Source organism: Amborella trichopoda, chromosome 1 (assembly GCF_054954075.1).
Source record: "Amborella trichopoda isolate Santa Cruz 75 chromosome 1, AtrichopodaSantaCruz75HAP2 v2.0, whole genome shotgun sequence".
In the NCBI taxonomy this organism is placed as follows: Eukaryota; Viridiplantae; Streptophyta; class Magnoliopsida; order Amborellales; family Amborellaceae; genus Amborella; species Amborella trichopoda.
The window spans coordinates 15,070,355-15,079,117 of record NC_142336.1 but is presented as its reverse complement, the minus strand read 5'-3'; positions in this window follow the sequence as shown (position 1 = coordinate 15,079,117).

Below are 8,763 nucleotides of genomic sequence, written 5' to 3'. Positions count from 1 at the left end.
GTTTTTAACAGAAGTTCCCTTCTATTGTATGTTTTTGTTGGCGGATTGGTCATAGTTTTGCTTAATTTTGGAGACTATGTAATGTATTGGGCCGTTGATGCCCCGAACTCTTTTGTAACACGTTGGAAATTCATTATCAGTTTATTTACAGTCCGAGGATTGGATTATCCAGCTTTTGATGTATTTGTGTTCATTGTCAAAGTTTTGGTTTGTTTCGTGGTCTGCTTTGATTACCGCTTTTCTAAGGCGTTGAGTGCACTCCTTCTTGAGTGGTGTTCGCCACCCTGGTTCACTGTCCCGCATTCTGTTGCCCTCCGGCAAGTACAGAAAGGGTCAGGGGGCGGGGTTGTGACACCTAACAATCTCATTTTATGATTAAATTTTAAGGGCTTGTAACCTATTTTACAAATTTCATTTTATTCTATGCTAAATATTGGCGTTAACTAACTTATATACGATCAATGCTTGTTTTCTACAATTTGCAATTGTAGCGCTCTGTGAAAGGAAAGTTTAATATTGTATATCCGATTAATATGGAAGGTGTATATTGTAATCTGTATATTTAGAAAGGGTAGATACAAGATTTATGATAAGTCTAAGTATAGTATAAGAATATGTGATTTATTTCTATATTTTGTCATCTGTAATTTCTTTATAAAAGACAAGTCTGTATATTCATATGATCAACGGACACTGAGTCTCTTCAGAGAAACCTACTCTTCCCATGGTATCAAAGTCAGATTCATCTTAGTTGTTTTTATTCCTCATCCCTAAAGCATTGTCGTCGAGTTTTCAAGACGAGTCTCTTGCTCACCCAGTCAGTGCAATTTCTGTCAAGTCGTGTTTTGACTCTTTGCTGAGTTGCGTTTAAACTCTCATATCTGTCTCTCTATCGGGCCGTTTTCGACTCTGATCTGTTTTTCTTTCTAGGATTCTTTCTTAGTAATTTCTCAGATCCACTGTCTCTCTGGGATTGTCTGCAATTTCTAAAAATAGCTTCAACTGATCGGCGAGACATATGTCGCATTCCAGCTGCTGATGAGCTGCTTTTAGGAGTGTGAAATCTGGTCAGAGAGAGAAAATATGAATTGGGTCTTTGTCTTTTCGGAGTTTTTTAACCACTCTATTATTGGGTTTTTCTCTTCTGGTTTTCATTGGTATCCACTATTCTTTTGTTTTCATATCCATGGTTCTCATGTTTTCATGAGGTCTATCTCTCTCCACATCTTTGGTAAGGTTTCTCTTTCCTTTCATGGTGAACCACCTTTCTACCGCTTTGAAAAACAACCCCGAAAAGCTGTCTCAAAAAAAAAAAAAATACAAATCATTGCTAAAATCTTTGGACCCAGTTTGAAGCTCCTTCTCTAGATATGAAATCACATCTAAAACTCTTTTTGAAATCAATCATCTAAAATTGAAAAAAAAAACAAAAAAAAATCAAAAAAGATTTTCTGAGTTCATCTTCGTGTTATTTGATCAAACTTGTTGTCCTGTTACTCAATCATGTGTGTTCTAGTTTGCGAGCTGCGAAATCCGTCTCGAATCCACACCACGTTCTGTTGGCTCTTCCAAGTGCCATTCTATTCTCTCTGTTGTCTCGACTGTTTTTTCTGGAATTTTTTTTGTCTGATTGATTGAGCCTATTCTAATATGGTCCTCAGTTCCTGAGGCCGTCTGTTCCTGTTGATCTGTCGTTGCTTTTTGTATTCGTTGATCATGCAATCTGAGTATGACAACTACTGCATCTAGTGATATGCTATACACTTGAAGATCCAACTGCTTATTTATGCAATTAGTGTTCAAACTCCAACTGTTGTCTTTCATAGCATCTTGAGTTTGGGGGGAGTGTGAAAGGAAAGTATATATTGTATATCCTATTAATATGGAAGATGTATATTGTAATCTATATATTTGGAAATGGGAGATACAATATCTTGTATTTATGGTAAGTCTGGATATAATATAGAAATATGTGATTTATTTCTATAGTTTCTCATATGTAACATGTCTATAAAAGACAAGTTTGTATAATCATATGATCAATGGACACTGAGTCTCTTCATAGAAATCTGAGACTCTTATACAAGGGGGCCTTATTGACAACACAATGATATGAAAATTGGAGGATGAGTTCAAGAAAGTTAATGAGCATCTAAGAAAGCTTCAATCCAAATTTCATTAGATTTAGTGCCCGTAATTTGCTGAATTAGAATTTATATGGACCTTCTCTATTTTATACAAAACAACTACATCTTGTACATGACCGAAAAGTTTTAGATTGTAGTCAAACTATAAGATCACCATGATGATCTCATTTTGAGATGAATTTATAAGTTGGTAGAGAAATAATTCATGAACATACAATTAAAATTCAGTGCAATTTGAATGTTGAACCAAATTGACCTTCGTTCTAGCCTATATGAATCACCAAAATGCAATGAAGAATTGTTATCTACTAAAACCCATCTTAATGTACTCTCTTGGGATTGTTTTTTTTTTTTTTTTTTTTTTGGGGTTGGTAGAGGAATATCTCGAAATGTATAGTTAAAATTTCATGCAGCTAGGCACCGATAAGGTGTTATAGTAAATGAACTTCATCTTTATACTAAAAAAAATAAAAATAAAAATTAAGTCAAATCTGCTTGTTTAATGCACCAGATTGAGGTCTGGATGTGCTGTCAAACCACGACGGATGATCGAATTCGCTAATTTGATAATTGGCAAATATAAAAGTTTTAGCAGAGGAAAGAGATAGAATGGAGCTCTAAAGAAATAAAAAATATGTGTGAAAATACTTACATGGTGCATTTATAAGTAATAGAAACCACAACAATAAACTACCAAAGCTCATCGTTTTTCTTATGTTTTTATGTTAATGGATGCTCAAAAGAAATACAACAACTTACCTTGCTATGAAATATTACAATCTGTTGGAGCCTGTTAGCTCTCATGTCATTTATTCAAAGTTATCTTTCATTCTTTCAATGCCATTCAAGATCTTTCCTATGAGTTCTTTCTCATTTCTAAAAAAGATGGTGAGGTCTAGAACCACTTACGCAGAGGGCGTAGTGATCAAGGTGTGAGCAAAACTGGAGTATATTCTAACGGATGCACACCCCAAAGAGGAAGACGACATGCTCTTGTGATCTATGTTTTCTTTGGGTAACTGGTCTATGTCCATTATAATTTGAACGGCCAAAAGTAGCTGCTAAGGTGGGAAGTTGTAGACCATCGCCAATCAACTTGGATCATATATTTATGCAAGATATAACTGAGGAGTGGTTGGTGGAAATGGAGGTCCCAATTTTTAATAAGAAGCATTAAAAGAAGAGATCCACCGTAAGCAGAAAACAGAAGAAGGTGGGAATCAACAATCCAAACTTGGAGGGGGAGAATAAGTTGAGGGAGGAGCATATGTTGAGGAGCAAGGGGGAGATGGAACAAATGAATGATGATGATGCCACTGATACAAATGATGGTGTCTAGTTAGGTGCCTCAATCTCGCCCTCCGAATCCTTTTGGGATCGGGTGGCACGCGTCTCGGGTTTCGAGGGAAGACCCGAGACGTTTTTTAGAACGCTCTCTTGAGAACCCCGTTCAAAAACAGGGGCAAGTGTTACCAGCCGCTGAGAAAGGAATTTAACGGTGGATTCGGGACTTACTCGAGTTGACTCGCGAGGGCGCCCTCCTAAATCACAAAGAAAGACTCTCAGTAACAAAACTGGTTCGGAATCGCCTCCCTTGGCTTGTATTCTTCTTGTTTTCTACTTTGCTGCAGTCACACACATATGTGGCAAAGGTTATAAAATAGGTGGGTCAGACCTCACCCTTTTCCTCTTTGATAAACATACACAAGCATGCGCATTTAAAAAGAAGAAGAGAAGAAAGACGGGGGAGAGAAGAATTCGACTAAGCGAGAGGATCAGAGCGATGACTAGGCTGATGGATAATTGGCCTGACATGGTAGTAAAACAGGCTCGGTAACTAAGACCGACTCACAAGGTTACTACTAGACGTCGTTACCAATACCGACTAGCTAAGCACGATGGTTAGTCTGTCATGGCAATAACGCGAGCTAAGTAACCCTGGCACAACAACATTACGACTAGACGATGGGACTACCATGAGAGGCTAATCTCAATCCCTCTTTGTCAAACAAAAGAGTAGCAGAATTAAGGCTATGAGGAGAGAATAAGAAGAGAATAAGGGAAAGAAAGAAGGAGGGAGAAGGAAGGAAGGAAGAGTATGAAAGATGAGAAAATAAAGGAGAGAGAGGAAAGGAAGGCGCAGTTGGGGTTAAGCATTGCCGACTGTGTTTAAAAGGAAGAGAGAGAAAACCAATTGGCGTTAAGCTTCACCAACTGACAAGAGAAGATATAGAAAACCAGTCAGTGCTAGGTCCCGCTGACTAACATAAGAAGAGAGAGAAAACCAGACGACACTAGGTCTCGCCGACTGTCAAAAGAAGAGAGAGAAAACTAGTCGATGTTAGGTCTCGCCGATTGACAAAGGAAGAGAGAAAAAACCAGTCGGCGTTAGGTCTCACCGACTGACAAAGTAAGAGAGGAAAACCAGTAGCCGTTAGGTCTCACCAATTGACAGAAGAAGAGAGAAAACCAGTCGGCACTAGGTTTCACCGACTGACAGACAGAAGGAGAGAAGAGAGAAAATTGGACGATGTCAAGTCTCGCCGACTGATAGAAGAGGAGAGAGAAAAGAGAGAGAAGATCAGTCGGTGCTAAGCTTCGTTGACTGACAGACATAAGGAGAGGAAAGAGAAAATTAGTCAACGTTAGGGCTCGCTGATTAACAAAAGAGGAGAGAGAAGACCAGTCGATGCTAGGCTTCACCGACTGACATACAAAAGGAGAGGAGAGAGAAAACCAGTCTACGTTAGGTCTCACTGATAGACAGAAGAAGAGAGAAAAGACCAGTCGACCCTAAGCTTCACCGACTGACATATAGAAGGAGAGGACAGAGAAAACCAGTCAGCATTAGGTCTCATAGACTGATAGACAAAAGGAGAGAGAAAACCAACTGACGCTAAGCCTCATCAGTTGTGATAAGAGAAAACCAACTGGCGTTGTGCCTCGCCATTCGCAATAGAAGAGGATAGATGGAGATAGAGATGAGAAGAAAAGAGAGAAAGAGATAGAGAAGAGAAGAAGAGAGAGAAAGAGATAGAGATGAGAAGAGAAGATAGGAGAGAGAAAGAGAGAAGGAGACAGAAAGAGATAGAGATGAGAAGAGAGGAGAGGATAGGAGAGAGAAAGAAGAGAGAGAAAAAGAGAAGGAGAGAAGGAGAGAGAAAGAGAGAGAGGAGAGGAGAGGAGAGAGAAAGAAGAGAGAAGGAGAGAGAAAGAGATAGATATGAGAAGAGAGGAGAGAGAAAGAGAGGAGGAGAGGGAAAGAGAGGAGGATAGAGAAAGAGGGAGGAGAGAGAAGGAGAGAGAAAGAGAGGAGGAGAGAGAAAGTTATCTGTCCGATAAGTATCGACCCCTTTTTTCTCTCTCCTCTCTCCCTCTCTAAAACGTACTCACAAACTCAAGCAGGAATGGAAATTTTATTGAATCAATCCAAAAATGAACCGAAGGCCCTTACAATTTAGCTTTGCATGTTTATATAGAATTGGGCTAAAACGTGAGTGTATGTCCAAATACTAGCTAGAATTGAAGATAATTACAATTTAATTGAATTTAAAGAAATTCTAAAAATGAGAGCAAAAAGATTGTTTTGCCCCTACCTAACAATATGTGAAATTCCAGAACAGTCCATGCTGCTGCCCGAGAACTTGAGTAATCTTTCATGGTCGACCCGAGGTTGTTCTGATGCCCGTTTGATCAAAAGATTATTGTTTTCTTGTAGGGCTTGTCATGGAGATCATTTTGATACCAACTTGGAGCCATGAATCATGTTTTTGAGTTATGATCATGAGACTTGAATCTTTGATGAATCTTGAAAACTTCGGATCGATTGTGTGCTCATTCCTTGATGGCTCTTCAGGATTTCTTCATTGAATCACACTGAGCATGCCGTCACGATGATGTTGCAACAAACGTAGCTTGATTTCGTGTCCGAATGAAGATTTTGTCGTCTTTGAGTTTTTTGCCAGAATCTTGAAGTCCGGCGGCCGAAATTTATAGCAGCTTTGATGCCTTCGTGTGTGAAATCCAACCGTTCATCGTACGCTAGGTTAGGACCAGAGATAGCCTCATACCTAACTCACATAATGCAATTGGTTTTGTGCCGATTGGTATGTGAGCGTGATGATCTGGCTGCTCGAACGAGGTGTGCTGATGCTGAATTTTCTACAACTCCCTTCACGGATTAGCGACTTTCATTTAGTTTTTCTCTTTGCTCAGGCGTCGTCACAAGGCGTACCACATATCAAATTATTCGTCTTGATGAGACGAACACGCTCACCGAATTTGGGAGTGATCCAACTTGGAACGAGTGAGATATATACCCCAAAAGTGACTGCCCGTGATTGTAAAAACAGCCAACTTTAATGGTGTTTTGGTGCAGTGAGGCCACACGGGAATAGTGTGCGTCCTACCCCTTTTTAGTCTTTTACCTATAACTTTGTCTTGGCCTACCCTTTTTAGTCTTTTACTTATAACTTTGTCTTAGCCTACCCCTTTTTAGTCTTTTACCTATAACTTTGTCTTGGACTGCCTATTTAAGCCAAAAATTGATACATAGGGGTTTTCGACCATGCCGGATCTAATTGCAGTGGTCCCCATAACTGTTTGATGGACCAAAAGTATAGCTCTAGTTACGGGGTCTATTTCAAGGTGCTAGAGACCGATTTTATTGAAATTGCTTCTTTGTGTTTACCACCTTAAACATGTCTGATTCCGATGAAACTTGGCAGATGGTCCTTTGAAGTGCTGATGAAGATCCTGACCAGTTCTAGGGCCATTCTAAGACTGTCGGGAATATCCACTGTTTTGTGGGCTTTATTGACCTGTTTCCTACCAGGGACCAAGGTGCTGAAAAATACGTTCAAACAGTGTCACATATAATGCCTATGACCAAGCATGATATGCGGGCTTTCAAATTTAATTAAAATACAAAATAATTAAACATGGTCTAAGAAGGGTAATGACTTTAAATTTTCCCTTAACCCGTCCCATACCCAAGTAAAAGGGTTAAGTTGTGTTAGGTACATAACCAACATAAAATTTTGCTAAAACTTACAATGTTATAGTATCTGCTTATACTAAGGAATTCTCTAACGCATAATACCGAAACCCGAGTATAGTGAGAAATGAGTAATGGGTAGATAGGGCATTCCCCATAAGCGGCGTGTTGTATCTGTTGGCACGTATAGGTGGTCATGGGGCCCTCAAATATTTCTCTCCTTATGTTATCAAAAAGTATATGCTTATCACTAAAATAGGGAGGCTTTTTAGAGAAATAAAGTGTTGTTATCCAACGGGTAGAAATAACCACCCACCTCCCAGGATTATAGGGCTACGTTTGTCAAAGATTTCAGGAGGAAAACCGAACGTTAGAGAACGGTCTCCTCTCATCCCTCTTTAAAAAGGGTTTGATGGCCATGGAGAGGAAGACCAGAGAATTAATTTTGAGTTCTCATTGTTCTGAGAAATGCCCTGATCTATGTGATCCCTAGTATCGCGACACTGCCAATAATCCTAGGAGCTTTGATGTTTTATTTCTTCCCATCAAAAGTCCAACATTGCTATCAGAGAAAGTTCCATTATTTATATTTGTTTAATTATTATTTTTTATCTTTTCTCTCAGGTTCCATTATTTATTTATTTATTTTAATGTGATCCTTGTTTTCTTTATATTATTTTCATATTTAATTCGTGCCCATCGATTACCCTTCTTTTATCTAACTTTGCAACCTAATTACGCAAAGACAGAGAGAATCAAATCATAGATTTTTTTTTTCTCTCTTCGCTTTTATTTCTTGCTCATTGTCAAGGTAACATTTTCTTTTAATGCTAGAGTTTTTTTTTTTCAGCATGCTACTGTGTAACAAATATATTTTTTTTTAGGCGAACTCTTGCAATAGAGTCATTGTTGACGGCTCAGTGAGGCTATTTGTTCACAGTGCAACTTTATTCATTGAAAATTTCATAGAAATCTTGTGAATTTCACTAAAATTCACTAAAATATGGTTTATTGTTTTCTTTTTGTTAAACCATCATCGGCTACCGAGCATCCATCCCCCGCATAGATTTATGTCTTGTAAAACTTTGTGAGAAGCATATCTTCTACCCAAGCATATTGTAGTGTATTTATCTTGGCAACTGTTAGTCGTGCTTTATCTTCTACCCATTGCAAAACTTAGGGCTTATCTACTTCTTAGGAAGCACAAGAAAGTTATCTCTTACATAGTATTAGTGCTTATCTATTTAAGCTTAATATGTAAGTTCCAAAATAGTTGCTTTCTCCCACCCTCTTAGCAAATAAAAGACCTTTTTATAGAATAAAAAGTTTATAATTTTTTTTTTCTCTACCCTAATTGCAATATTTTTTCTCTCTCTCTAAGATATTCTTTATTTGCCATCTTGCACTTATAATACTACTCTTCTTAATAAGATTGAATCACTGTTGACTGCTGTTTTCACCTACTACATCTGCTCAATATCAAGAGATCATGCGTCATGTATTTATCTATTTATTTATTTATTTATTTATTTATTTTCTCTTGTATCCTATTTGGCGCGTCACTTACCTTTAATAGAAAATTTCCTAGCTAGCAAGTAGATCCGTGCTTTGCAACGGAAG